General features: G+C 36.4%; 1 protein-coding gene across 1 annotated transcript in view; it reads left to right on the top strand.

The window, feature by feature from the left end:
- HTR1F (5-hydroxytryptamine receptor 1F) overlaps positions 1 to 14,497 on the top strand; it is a 122,630-nt gene that overhangs the window by 94,433 nt on the left and 13,700 nt on the right. Inside the window, exon 3 of the mRNA XM_072431926.1 lies at positions 9,533 to 9,683. The gene's annotated coding sequence lies outside the window, so the exon portion shown is untranslated. The remainder of the gene's footprint in view (positions 1 to 9,532; positions 9,684 to 14,497) is intronic.

Raw genomic sequence — 14,497 nt, 5'->3', positions numbered from 1 at the left:
CTCCCCTGATTGCTCTTGCAGCCCTAGCGTAACTATAGTATGTGTCTTTGGAAAGAGATTCTCTATCCCCGAGCACTAGAGGTTAAATGTGGACAAGTCTCCCCATTCATCACCTCTAGTGCTCTGATTGGCTGAGGAAAGGAAAATCCTGATGATGCATGAGCTGTCATTAGGGTTTACTTTTCCTCAGCCAATCACAGAGCACTAGAGGTGATGAATGGGGAGTCTTGTCCACATTTAACCTCTAGTGCTCGGGGATCCCACACTGACAAGAATATTTCCACGGCTGTGCATTCTCATTGTGGGACAACCTGTAAAAAAATAAAAGTTACACAAATCACACACATTCAATAAATTACTTGAACATTAAACCCTTTTTTTTAACACATCTTTTTACACAAGAATTTGCAAAGTCAAATACCGTGTTTTTCGGGTCGGGTCTATCCAAATTTGAACAGCCATATTCAGGTCGAATATAAGGACAACCTGAATTCGAACACCAACAATAGGCATCGCTCTGTCACATGCAAAAGCTGCCACACATGCATGTCCCACTATTGTCAATAATAGTAAATGTTCCAGAGCATTAATGTTAGCTAATGCTGGAGCAAAGGGAAATATATAGGACTGAAAAATAATGTAGAAGATTAGTGAAAAAATTAAAGCAACATTTGTTAGTGATTCACAGTTCTTGAGGAAACTAAATATAATCCAGGTACAGTTTTGGTTTACCTAGTTCTCCAGGATGTTAATGTACTGTAGCTGGCCTTGATGTGTTTAATATAAGCCTTGTAAAATATTGAATTTTATTGAAGGTATTTATTTTATTGAGATGGAACAAATTGGATCCCATGTCTATTTTTATCACAGTCTCATGAGATGAGAGGTCTAGAGAAGCGAATACCCTGAAGCATGAACTGCTGGGCGCTTTGTATGCTTCTGAAGTTCTCACAGTTCCATGATTAATTGTCAACAGAACTCGACAGACATGATTAGGATTTAAAGGAACACCAGCATGTTTAGAATGTGTTTTATTTTTCTAGTTTTGTTTAAAAAAAAAACATCAGTACCGAACTGAAGTCCAGAGATCCGATTTAGCCTAAAAACCTAGAGTTTAGAAAACCTTGGAAGTAATGTACTCTGATATATACTTGGTTACTGTTGGCTACAGTTTTATACAATAAAATTTCCTGCTTTATTGCTTTACATAAAAATAGCTGATTATTTCTACAATATTACAATTACAGATTCTGGTTTTTACTTTTAAAGGTACACAGCTTGAACCATGAAGGTACATACAGGAAGCATATCCTACATTCTCTTTACTGTGTTCTATAAGTCTATTCCATTCCTTTCAATACCTCCTGCTTCACCCAAGTACCTATTCAAAAAAAAGGCAAAGCTTTGACATTTCCTGATAAACTGCCTGTCCCTTTCTGACTTGTAAATATTTCTAAAAATTAGTGAGACAGTCTACTATGGTGATGAGGAGATAATAGAAATATGACAATTGAAAATTGTTTGGTTTTACATGTATATCGAAAAAACACTAAAACTGTATACCCTCCCTGGAAGGATATCTGCAATGTTAACTTATCACATCTAAAAATAACACATGCTATGCATGTATAGGGGTTCAAAAGCATGTGAAGGAAGCAATTCAGCTGTCTTTGCAGCAGGTGTTACCAGCTAAAATGTAATTAAAATAATAAAAAGTCTTGATTAAAATTGGTAAACAGTTAAGCTGACATGGTAGTGATGGAAGTTCTCGTGGGTGTTATATTTTATTGCTTATGCATAGTAAATCTTTTGTAAAGGGACCCTGGAGATCACTCAGTATATGGAATTTATTGGATTACTGATAGCCGATGAGAGGGTCAAGACCTACTGAACATTCAGATGAAAATCCAAAAATTAAATTGATATTGTTACTTTGTTCTTCCCTAATTGTTTTTCAAATATGTGGTGAATATAAGACTGTGGCATAAACAGGGGGGACATAAACAGGGAAGCCTGAGATGACTGTACCGCTAAACTGAACAGCGCTGACATGAATTATGTAAGTGCAGTAGTAAGTACTACCCACTACCAGAGACAGGGTTTTTCCTAAAATATAATGTTTTACTTTAAGTTTTTATTTATTAAGTATATATCCATCTTGGCTCTATTTAGATACTTTTCATGCTCTATATTTATTTTCATGTTTTTTATATATGTTTACGTACGTTTATGTATATGTTTAAAGATATCAGCTTTATTTTATGCTTGTATATACAATGTGGATGGAGTAGGAACTGGAAGAGGTCTACACGTAGCTGGGTTTAAAGGCCAGGGGAGTAGAGGAAAGGGGGCTAGAAAGTGTAAGGAGCAATCTGGAATTGGATTTAAAAGCCAAGAAAGTAGTGGAGTGGGGGCTGCAAAGGAGGAGGGCAACTGGAGTTAGATTTAAGGAAGAAATGAAGTAGGGGCTAGAAAATAAGGGCAGGGGCAACAAGGAGTGGTGTTTAAAAGCCTACCTATGTTTAAGTTCCCATGTAGAGGATTTCAGGGATCCAAAATTGTTCCCTTTCCAGCTAGACCAGCACTAATAAATCCAAGTCCTGTAAGCCCAGGGCATTAAGGTGGAAATAGAATTAAAAAAAAATACTCATACCTTTACTGCAGATTTGTCTATCCCTCCCGTCATTTACTGAATCGGGTCCCGCATCATCCTGGTATACTCTTCTTCGTCCCGGACAAATCGCCGGGTGCCGCCATCTTCTTTCCCCTTCTTCTGCCTATGTCACCTGATCTCGCACTGTGCAGCCGTAAGTTTGGGGAATTTTTATTCAGGTCAAATTAGGTCCATTTTAAGGCACTCTTTCCACCCTTGAGAGGTGAATGCTGCAGAGGACATTAGATAATGTGCCTTTCTGCAGCATTTAGGATCTTTCTATTACTGGAATAAAACATGAAAGGTGTGTTAAAACATTATCAAAGTGGGCCTAAGAATATTTGAAAAAGGAGCTTGAAAAAAACTACTAAGGGAGGCAGCCCAGAGTTGAGCTTTACAAACAGAACACCACTCTAGATTAGAAAAAGTTGATAGAATTACTTTACTGGTTTACGTTTAAAAATGAATTTCAAAAACGTTCCGCCTAGGGTGCAAGCTTTTCTGAAACCTGATCCCATTAATTCCTATACATGGTGACTGGTCGTCTGGTAAACAATGTTCGATGTATTTCATGTATTTAGACCATATCTCTCCTGCTTTCCTATTGATTGCAATGAACACCAAAATAATTGTCACATTTCTCTCTAGAAGTTTTCTGGCTTCGCATTGCCCTAGTTACCTGTCACAGCTGTAAAACTCACAGATGAAACAGAATGCAAGATTTTTTGGACTGTTATATAACATCTTTTGTTACATTAACAAAAGGAACATGGGGGAAAAATATAAAATACTTTGTTAATGTCATTTAAATGAAGCATTCCCCAATAAAAAGTAACATTTCTTTTTTTCTGCTATTTTTATATCTTTGTTATATTTTGAAAGCCTTCTAATTATCCCAAGATAGCTTGGTGTTTTCCTGGTGTGTTCACTGTAGGGTATATTTTAGTTCTTTGTTGTTAAGCTTGATTGTGTCCCTCCAGACTCTAACTGAGGTCCCATGAACCTTATAGAACTGAAAAATGGGAGCCACAATTGATGATCTGTATGAAGTTGTCACTGTTTTAATCCTCATTTTTTACTACTTGGTTAGACAGGTTAGGAATTCCAACTTCCTCTGCTGTAATAAAATGATAAGAATGACTGCTGTGTATTCACAGCTTAAAGGATTTTCACACTACCATGTTTAGTTAACACATAGTGAAACACATTAGTGAAACACATTAACCTAAGGTGCACCAATCACGCAATATTGTGTTGTGATAAACTAATGTGTGATTGAGCCCAATGCATGTACAGAATGTAGCTACATTACATCACACTGCCGCTCCCGAACACTGGTGCAGGAAAAAATCCAAGGGGACCTATTTTTACTGATGTGTGTTACAACATATTTATTTTGAACAAGCTGCCATAAATAAAATGCCACAATGCACTTTACATATAAAAATGTGTGTACTGTGGAGCAAAGAGATCTAGTGTGACTGAGCCCTTATAGTGACTTTGTCATAAACTATTAAACATATTCTGCTTTTTAAAAGACTTACTTGTTCCAGGGCCAACCCCATTGGTATTCCCTTTAATAAAAACCCAAGGCTGCCAAAGAGTCGTCTGCATTTCTAGTAGAGGCTGACAGGTGGAACCTCAATGTGCGGAAGGGAATGTTGTTTATTGTATTTATTAATAAACGGCTGCTTGCCAGCCATTAAAATGCAGATTGGTGTAGTGTGGTTTGTAAGGTTAAGATGGAGAAGAAGGACGGAAAGGGGGCTGGCAAGAGAGAAGGTATGTTAGTAAGTATGGTGGGAGGGCAAGGTGAAGGGGCAAGGTACGGGCTACCCTAGTCATGAAAAACAATAGTATATAGAGCCTTACCTGGTCCGCTGGTGTCCTCCTTCATCCTTTCTGTCTTGTCGCTTCCTCTGGCCGGTGTCCTCCGCATCCAATAAGTCAACGGGAGTTCCGGGTGGCATCGGTACATGCAACCGAGCAATCGGCTTACAATCTAAGAGGTCGGAAGTATCACACAATGGGAGGGGGGTGAGCAGTGATGGTTTTAAGACAGAAAAAGACAGGTAGGCAACTTTGAAGATGGGTTTTGAGAACTCTTTTTAATGGGAAGAAAGTAGGAGCAAGCCACGGGACCATTCTGTAGGACCATAGGATGTGGAAGACCATTCCAGAAAGTTGGGGCAGCTCTAGAGAAGTCTTGGAGCCGTGCATGTGATGAGGCTATGAGTGAGAAAGTCATTTTAGTAGGTCATTAAAGGAGCAAAGAGAGCGGATGTGGGTGTATTTTTTTATCAGGTCAGAAAGGTAAGTTGGCAAGAACTGTGGAGGGATTTGAAGGCAAAGCATAGGAATTTGATTCCTATCAAAGGTGAAATGGAAGCCAATGAAGAGAACTAGAATGAGAGGCAGAAGAAAAGTGGTAGGAAGGATGGATGAGTCTGGCTGCAGCATTCATAATAGATTGTAGAGGAGAGAGTCAGGTTAGTGGAATACCAGAGAGGAGGAGGTTACAGTAGTCCAGACGAGAGATGATAGGAGCGTGTACAAGGAGTTTGGTGGTCTCTGGGGACAGGTAGGGGCAGATTTTGGAGATGTTGCATAGGTGAAAGTGACAGGACCTGGAAACATTCTGAATATGAGGGGTAAATGAGAGGGCAGAATCGAAGGTGACGCCAAGACAATGTGCCTCAGGGGAGGAATGAATAACAGTGTTATTACCAGTTAGAAATATGTCAGGGGGAGTTAGGGATTTGGGCATTAGTTTATTAGTTTTTTAAGTCAGTTATTCTTATAACCACCTCAGTCAAAAAAATGAAAAAAATTAAGTGTGATCATATTTGTACAATTTTTATAGTCATATGATAAAACAATACATAAATATAAATCTGCATATTTAAATAACATACAGTATATAGGAAGGAAAGGAATGTAAACCTGTACCACAAGTGCATTTGCCTACATTTTGTAAAAAACTATTAAAGCATAATGCATGAAGTCATGTAACCTGATATTGGAATAAGTGTTTAAAAATACAATGGATTTTTTTTAATGTGAAGAGTTTTGTGTTACAATATGGTAACATGCATCAAAACTACTCTATTCTCAGTAGTATGACCATTGCATTTTTGACTTTTGGAGACAGAGAGAAAGATGTTGGTTAAATAACTTGGAAATCCTGATAGAGAATAAACTAAGTATCTTGGATGACATACATCAGTGATTGAATGATCGAATTAAATAAATTGCAATGTAAATAACCTTATTTCTTTACATGCATGCCTTGTCATGAATGCTGTAATGCCTATGATGTTACATAGTGATAGCAGGTCATGATGTCAATGATGTGAGACACTAGTATAGGTTTATCTCTTTATCTCTGACTAAGACTTAATCAACTTTAGACTAACGGCCTAACAAGCAGCTGGAAAATATGTCATAGATATATCAATATATATATATATATATATATATATATCACTTGATAAATAAACAGGCTGAATGAGTATTGTTCTGCATGAAGTTTACTGGTGCTGGATCAAGGAGGGAAGTGTCTGCACTGGAAAGTAGTGAGGGAATGTAAAAACTGGAGACCTAATTTTTAACGAAGGAAGGGAAGGATATTGCTTTAATTTCACACTTTACATATTGTTTACATACTGTTTGTGTATACAAAACCCATATATCCCAAAGTTTGGAAGTTGGAGTAAGAAAGGTCAGAAATCTTGGGGTTAATTTACTGAAGGAGTTTCGATCATACACCTAGTACAATACCCAGTATTGTGTAAAGGAAATGATAAAACAAATTTATTGGCAACACACAGGTAATTATTCAATGTGAACACAGAAATAAATTATTCATTAACTTTCACTTTGTAATGTCAACAGTTTCTAATTCAATCAAGGCTATTGTCTTGATACTCTCACTCATGTTTAGGTATTTCAAATGATATCACATACTCAAATATTAAAATGAATAAAACGTAAAATTAACATGGTGCTTTGGCTGCCTTACATACATGATAGGCTCATCTTAATCATACTGTTTTGCAATGGTCTGCCAATGTTTTTGAATTAAAAATACAGGCGCAGTGAGAACCTTTTTGTCTACTAGTTTGCTATCAACGTTTCCTTTAAAAGTGAACTAGTGAACAACCAATCAAAAAAAAAAAAAAAATACTCCTTTACTTTTGCCCCTATTTGATCCCTCCGCAATCAGATTCCATTCGGTCCCTCCGATTTTTTTTCTTACCAGCACGGAGGAACCTGCGGGTGCTGTCATCTTCTTCCTCTTTTCTGGGTTCTTACATCACCCAATCTCACACTGCACAGACATGAGAGAGGGTGATGTTTCCTCCTGAAAATCTAAAGAAACACTGCACAGATGTGAGATCAGCATTTTTTTACATTGTGGGAAAAGTCCCTTCTGCTCATGCTTAGGAGTGGGTATGCGCAGAAGGAGCAGCCCAAAGCTTCCTGGGATGTGTATATCCAAGGAGGCTCTGGGTTTTCCATTCAGTCTATACTGCTGCAGCATTAAAGGCAGAAGGGAAGGGGTAAAAATTTCATGATTTGTCTGCCATGATTTTTGTCAAAAAACAAACTACCTGGCTCCTGGTGGCTTTTTGTGTAAGCTCTACACTCCACGGCACATATGGAAGTCCGTTGTGAACAGGTGGCAAGGATGGCACCTTCTTAGGATGCAGTGATGACAGGTCCTGAACAAGCATACCCTGATTTTGGCAGAAGCTCACCACCCAACAAAAATTTAGTTCCATAACACAAATTCAATAACACAAAGCACTACACTAGAGAGCTGTGAAGGGTCCAAAACAGGCTGGATCTGCATAGTAATAATGAGACAGCAGCCTTGAAATGAAAAGTTGATGCATTTTTGAAATACATTTCCCTTTTTTCTAGTGATCAGACTGGGAACAGGTAAAGATCTAAGAAATTTAGAAGATGCAGAGCTGTTGTAATCAGAGATTGCCTGGGAAGTAAATTTACTGATGTCGATTATATGGAAGAGGAGTAGGGGAAAATACTGGCTGGAAGATACAGTGTTACATAATTACTTATCCTGGGGTTAGAATATAATTTGTAATTTGATCACCCAACCTGAAAAACATGTTAGACATACTACAATCAATGTGACTTTTAAGGGAATCGTTGTAAAATAACAACTCTAGGCAACAAATTAAATCAATTATTGTACAGCTAACATTGGCCAGGTAACAATTAAATAGGGCAAATCAGAAATAGCAATGTTTTACTTAATAGAAGCCAGAATAACCATTTTATAGGGTTTCTTTATTTCTTTACTGTGCAGCTGTCAGGAGATGCTTGTGGGGTCAACAATGCTGTGTACCACCGCAATATCTCTTCCCATTTATTCCGTCCAGTGTAGACACTTGCAGCAGCAAGGAAATAGCAGCATCTTCTGCTTCCCTTTAGCCGTGCAGCCTGAAATCCACTTTCTCAGCATCCCTAGCTCACACTTTCAGACTGTGCACAACTGAAGGGGATTTCAGGAGCCGATTAGTGCTCCTTTGCTGCCATTGGCTGCTAAAGAATCTCTTCTCCCTCTGCACAGTGCATGTTGTGGGGTTTAGCTAATCTGTGCCGGAATCAATCATGCCAGGCAGTGAAATGTGCAGTCCTGACTTCCATGCTTGGTCTGGATCAGTGATTTACTTAGTACCATTAGTAGATTTTGGATGCCTGCACCATAAAAACAATGCCAGTAGTATGAGCTTTCCTTTACACTTTATAGCTTGTGACTACTGCCTATTTATATAAAATTGTAAGCTGAAAAATAAAATGACCTTGTCTTTTTGTTATCTCTTCATATTCAGCAGAAAACACATCACAATAAATAAAAATATAAATCTATTTATAATGCTGTGAAATTTCAATTTCACCAAAGATTACACTGAATAATTACACTTTCTCAGGCCAGACAGGAACTTTGCTGGGCAGGGTTACACCTCAATGGCTGTTTCCATAATTTAGCTGTGGAAATGTAATATTGGGCTTGATTTATTAAAGCTCTCCAAGGCTGCAGAGGATACACTTTCAGCAGTGAAGCTGAACGATCCAACAAACCTGGAAAGTAATTTGCTATTTGTTAGCAAATGTTTTCAATCCTGAACCAGATCCATTCCAGGTTTGCTGGATCACCCAGCTTCACCGATAAAAGTGTATTCTTTCCAGGCTTGGAGAGCTTTAATAAATCAGGCCCATTCTTTTTGGGGTCCCATCATCCTCCACAAACTTCTATTAAGCATCAGTCTGTCATGTCACTAGCTCACTGCAGGACTACATGCATGCCCATGTGCTGGCACCGTGCCCTGTATGTCCTAGACAAGGGCGAAGGATCCACAGAGAACACAGATCTGCTTCCATGCCTAGCATATCCATGTTAGACAGACAACACACTTAAATAAGTTGAAGACTGGCAAGGTCACTAGTTATTTGCAATGCTCCAATGAATAAAAAAGATGCTGAATGGGTAATATTATTATATGTGACACTTACTATAAAGGACACATAAACCCCTGGAAACCAATATTTACTATTTTAGGGGCCAAACGGTTTTTCTTCTGCTTGTTCTTCTGCTTGTATCATGTTCTCAAATCTGGGCTCTAAGACTGCACTTCTAGTCATCTGTTGCACCAAGAAACTTGAATCCTTATAGAGCGTGATAAAAATACGTTGAAAACTTACATTTACTGCATATATCAGAAGTAAAAAGTATTTATTTTCCAAAACGTAGATATGTAGCAATATGCTGATATTTAGAAGAAACTGACATTAATCTAATTACAACTCTGAACTGAAACTATTTTTATATTTCTGCGTCTTTATTTACAGATTTACATAAAAAGATTACCGGAATGTGAAAAAAACTGTTATTCTTCTGAGATGTACAGAGCAAAGAAGACCAAAAAGAAATCCTTTCACGGGATATTAAGGAATAATTCTCAACTATGTCTTAATTTTGCAAAAGTACCAAACGATGAAGGTATGAAAATTATTCCTTTTTTTATTCATTTGTATTTCTATTTTCTCCAGAAAATTTTAGAGGTGAGAGTTTAAATTGCCCAGACTATGTCCATTAAAGTGTTTTAATATTCGTATCGAGCTGTAAACAGGTTTAAATACATCCCTGAATTATCTAACTGTTTGTAAGTTAGATCCTAAATATCACAACAAATACTCCAAAGTTTGGTTTCAGTAAGTTTCTAATAGCTTAGAAACATCTGCTGTGTATTTATATTAGAAGGTTGTCAGAATGCCAAAATTCCATACTAGTAGAACCTAATGGATAAAAAGTTTTAGTGTCTCTCATTACGATGGGCCTGATATATTAAAGTTCTCCAAGACTGGAAAAAATGGACTATCATGGGAGAACCTAGGTAATCCAGCAAAACGAACTGATTTCCTAAAATCAGTTCCTAATATTTTGAAAATGTTTTCAATCCTTGACCAAATCCATTCCAGGTTTGCTGGATCAACAAGGCTCTCCCACGATAGTCTACCCTCACCAGTCCAGAGCTTTATTAAATCAGGCCAAATGTCTACACCAGTGTTTCTTAACCGGGATTCCTCCAGAGGTTGCAAGCGGTTCCCTGAGCAATGAGCAGTTTGTGTTTCCAAGGTCAGTTACCGCTGACACCAATAATCTATTTGGGTATCCGTGAGGGAGGCATGCTTTCCCTGGCCAATAATGTAAGGGGCATTAATCTTTTTCACCACAAGGCAAATGAACCTTGAATCAATTTGAAAAAGAGCAGTCCCTTCTCCAGATACAACTTTGAGGCTTTCAGTTGCCTAAGTTCTTTAACCCCATATACAAGCATTTAGTATGAAAAAAATAATCCTGATTTTTTAATATGCAACATGAACAAGAAAAAAAAAAGATTGCTGACTAAGTAAAAAATCTGCCTTTCAGATAATCTTTGGGTGCATTATATACCACTATTGTGTAGAGGATATAGCTTCAATAATCATGCCTATTTCATTTTAACACATCACTGGACACCCTAATTAAAGACATCCTAAGGGGGAAGATTAAATAAGTTCCTTGCCTTTTGACAAAGTGGAAATGCATTCAAGAATGCTACCAGAAATAAAAGTTTGAGAGGACTACAGAGCAAAATTCAGTCCAGAGATCTTTTATTTCTTTAGATGGGTTCTTTGATAAAGTTTACTGAAAACTATATATTCTGCATAATTCTATTATAGAATTTAACTGTTTGAATAGATTACAGCAGAAAACTGTTAGAAGTTTAGTTTCAAAAGGAAGCTCATTTTAGTCTAATACAAACATATTAAAAACTTTATCTGCTTTACAACCTTGTTGCACATTTGTATGAAACGTTGATCAATAAAAAGAAAGCACACCTGCATCTTAAAGGTTTTCTGTACCATTTGTACACGATGGCCTTGGACTGACCACATCCCTTGTAAGATTGTTTCAAATGAACTATCTGAACCCCTTCCAAAGGCTGCTGTATGCATTGTTAAAGGTTAGTCTGTCACCCATTAGGTGATTTGTATGTAGATTTTGTTTGCTTTTTTTAAAAAGGAATTTTTACCTTCCTCATGATCCATTTTTTTAACCTGTATATATAGCTGCCATATGTGCTAAAAAGCTAAAAATAATACTAATAGGTCACAAACATGCTCGTTGTTGACCTTATTTTAGGACACCCTCCATCAGTTATAAGTCTTACAATATCTTATACATTGGAATATTGTTTTTATTATTATACATCACCTATTTAGTAAATCCTGAGCTGAAATCACTAAGCTTTAAAAGTTGTCACTAGCCATGTTATTTTCAGTGTGTGAGAGCCAACAATGGCTGGCAATTAATGCAAGAATTACAGCTTAATTAATTGAAACCTTCTATCCTACTGTTGTACTAATCCACAGCCTGTAACAAGAAAATGAACACATATATTTCTTGAGGGTATAGGTTCCAGACCTGGCAAATACCAAGACAAATATATGACATTTTTGTGCAGCTGCTGTTTTTGTATCCTAAAGGGATTGGTGGAAAGTTTTAAATAGATAAGTGGTTGCTTTTGCTTTTTTTCAACCTTTTTTTATTTTATATTTGTTTCCTTTGTATTTCCCTTTTTACGTTTCTCTAATTTTATAATTTGCCATTGTTTACAATATGTTTACACAAATGGCAGAGCCTTTTTTACATGATGCAAGCTAGACATTCTCTGGTGCCACATTCCCTTAGCATTCCAACCCATCAAACTAACTCGCTGATAAAGTCCACCTAAAACCACGAACAAGGGTTTGCTGTAGAAAAGCAAATGGCTCTTAGCTATTAAAATTGACAGGTATTTGTAATATTTCTGTTAAAGCTACAATTAAGTTGAAATATATGATGTATACCAGCTAAAACATATGTGCAACTGTTTAGGTAAGAAAAAACCTTGTTTACCTTCTCCAAGCCAAAATGGTAATACTACTTCTAATAAAATCAAAGAAAATATTTTTTTTCTTACAAATACTTAGCAATATTAATAGGTCTTTAATTATATTTCAGCTTTAAAGATACTCAGATGTGTTCCTTGATTATTATCATTATCTACAAATTAGGTTCTTACAATTATTTTCACCTGAAAATCCGAACAGTAATAACAAACCAGCGTGAAGGCATAGATGGCAAATTTCACAGATAAACAAAACAATTATTCCAGGAGATCCCAGCTCAGATGAGTTCATTATGTAAAGAGCTGTCAGACTCAAGCAGGGAAATGCCTCATCCATTTTCTCATTAATTCATTGCTCAATCATTTAGGCTCACACTGATTTATAAAAAATGAACAGATTTAAAAAAACTAAAAAACACATCATTTTCTAGCATCAAATACAATATGCCTTCACTGTAGAGATGTTGATATAATTTAATATCCATAATATATACCCTATTGTTTGCTTATTTGTATTTTGGGGTTCACTCCTACAGAGGTTCATTGTGGATTGCCTTGTCACACTAATGTATGTTACAATTCTTCAAAATAAAATAGACTTGAATGACCAAATGTAACATTTCATGAAACAAAATGCATTGTTGGAAGCAAACTCTATAGAAAGCAGTAGAATATCACCTGCCTGTTCATTGTGCTTTTAAAAAGGAGAAAAGCACACAATAATGCTTCTGGTGGAGAGAAATTCTTAAAGTAGCACCAAAGCCAAAAATCGAAACAAAGACAGAAGATTGATATATTTACCTTTTAAAGTATTTTCCTCTATATTAGATTCAAAAGCTAGTATTTTGCTAACATTTTTTGCTGCTTGAAGTTGCAGTCATGTGATTTTCTCCAACTTTTTATTGACTGTGAATGTTGACTGTATCTGTGCTAGAGAGATTTGCCCAATTTATTTGTTATAGTGACCATTGACTGCCTCTTAAACAAATGAGCATTTTGAGTTGTCATTAGAGCAGTAGGTGGGAGGAAAATCCTATAGTAAGGAAACATGTTCCAGGACTCATCTTCTGGGATGAAAGTTGTGTTCACTTTGCAGAGATTTCCTCTCATCTTTAGAACTCTTAAGAAATGGAGGAAAATCATCTGAATACGGTGGCTTTGAGGTTAGCACTCTGGCCTTTGCAGCGCTAAGTCCCAGGTTCAAATGTCAGCCAGGACACTAACTCTGCATGGAGTTTGCAGGTTCTCTGTGTTTGCCTGGGTTTCCTCCCACATTCCAAAAACATACAGTTAAGTTAATTGGCTTCCCCCCCTAATTGACCCTAGACTGTATTAGAGATTACCATACATAAAGACATTAATATGTGACTATAGTAGGGATATTAGATTGTGAGCCCCTTTGAAGGACAGTTAGTGACATGACCATGGACTTAGTAAAGCACTGTGTAATATGTCGGTGCAATATAAATACTGTGTAATAATAATATGATTGTAACCCTTCCCTCCTCCTTACAAAATAGTTAGATATATACTTTAAATTTACCAACTTGACACAACAAATACGTATAAACCTACATTTGGCTTTGTTTTTGGTTTTGGGAGATCTTAAAGATGACTTAAGTACTGAACTCTTGTTCAGTATGTAGGTTGTTTACAAAAAAATCACCTTTTATTTTTTTAAACTGAACAATTTAGCAGAAAAACAAGATGATAATATTGTTAAAAGGAAACAATGAACAATCCTTGGCAAGAAAGTAATAAAGTATTAATCCTGCCTGCCATCTTTGCAATTACATGGGCTGAAAAATCATGTTGAAGTTGAAGAATCAGGTCGAAGAATCATCCTTTATGATCATAAATGATCAAACAGCCAAATATTTTGTGTGGTTGCCAGTGTGTGGAAAAATCTTATGTTTTCTCTTGGAAAGGAGGGACATTCACGAGAATAAAGAGGCCCAAAAAAAAAAGTAATTTTATGACTCCTTTCTGAAGATTGTCTCAGCTTGAGCTTTTTAAAAAATTATTTTTTTTTGGCAATCATTAAAATCATTTAGAAATTTAGGTGTTTAAACAAGATCTTTTTTAAATGTTCATATATGTTTCATTCAAAATTAAAAAGTACAAAAATTGTCGTCTTTAGATTCCTTTTAGGAGCATTAAAATTCACATCCTGAACAGTGAGATTTCAAGGGGCTTGTAATGTTATAATTATTTAGGTTTGTTTAAAAGAAACAACAAAGGTTTGTGTAAAAATAAAAAAAAAATAAAAATGCAAATCAGTATTACAGGATTACTTTTAATGGTTAAAGTTCTAGGATGACAGCTCTACACACACCTTTATAAGCAAGTCAATAAAGGCAACTGGTAATTTAGGCAAAAA

The sequence above is a fragment of the Pyxicephalus adspersus genome, chromosome 1, assembly GCF_032062135.1.
Source record: "Pyxicephalus adspersus chromosome 1, UCB_Pads_2.0, whole genome shotgun sequence".
NCBI lineage: Eukaryota > Metazoa > Chordata > Amphibia > Anura > Pyxicephalidae > Pyxicephalus > Pyxicephalus adspersus.
This window is presented reverse-complemented; position numbering and strand designations above follow the sequence as displayed.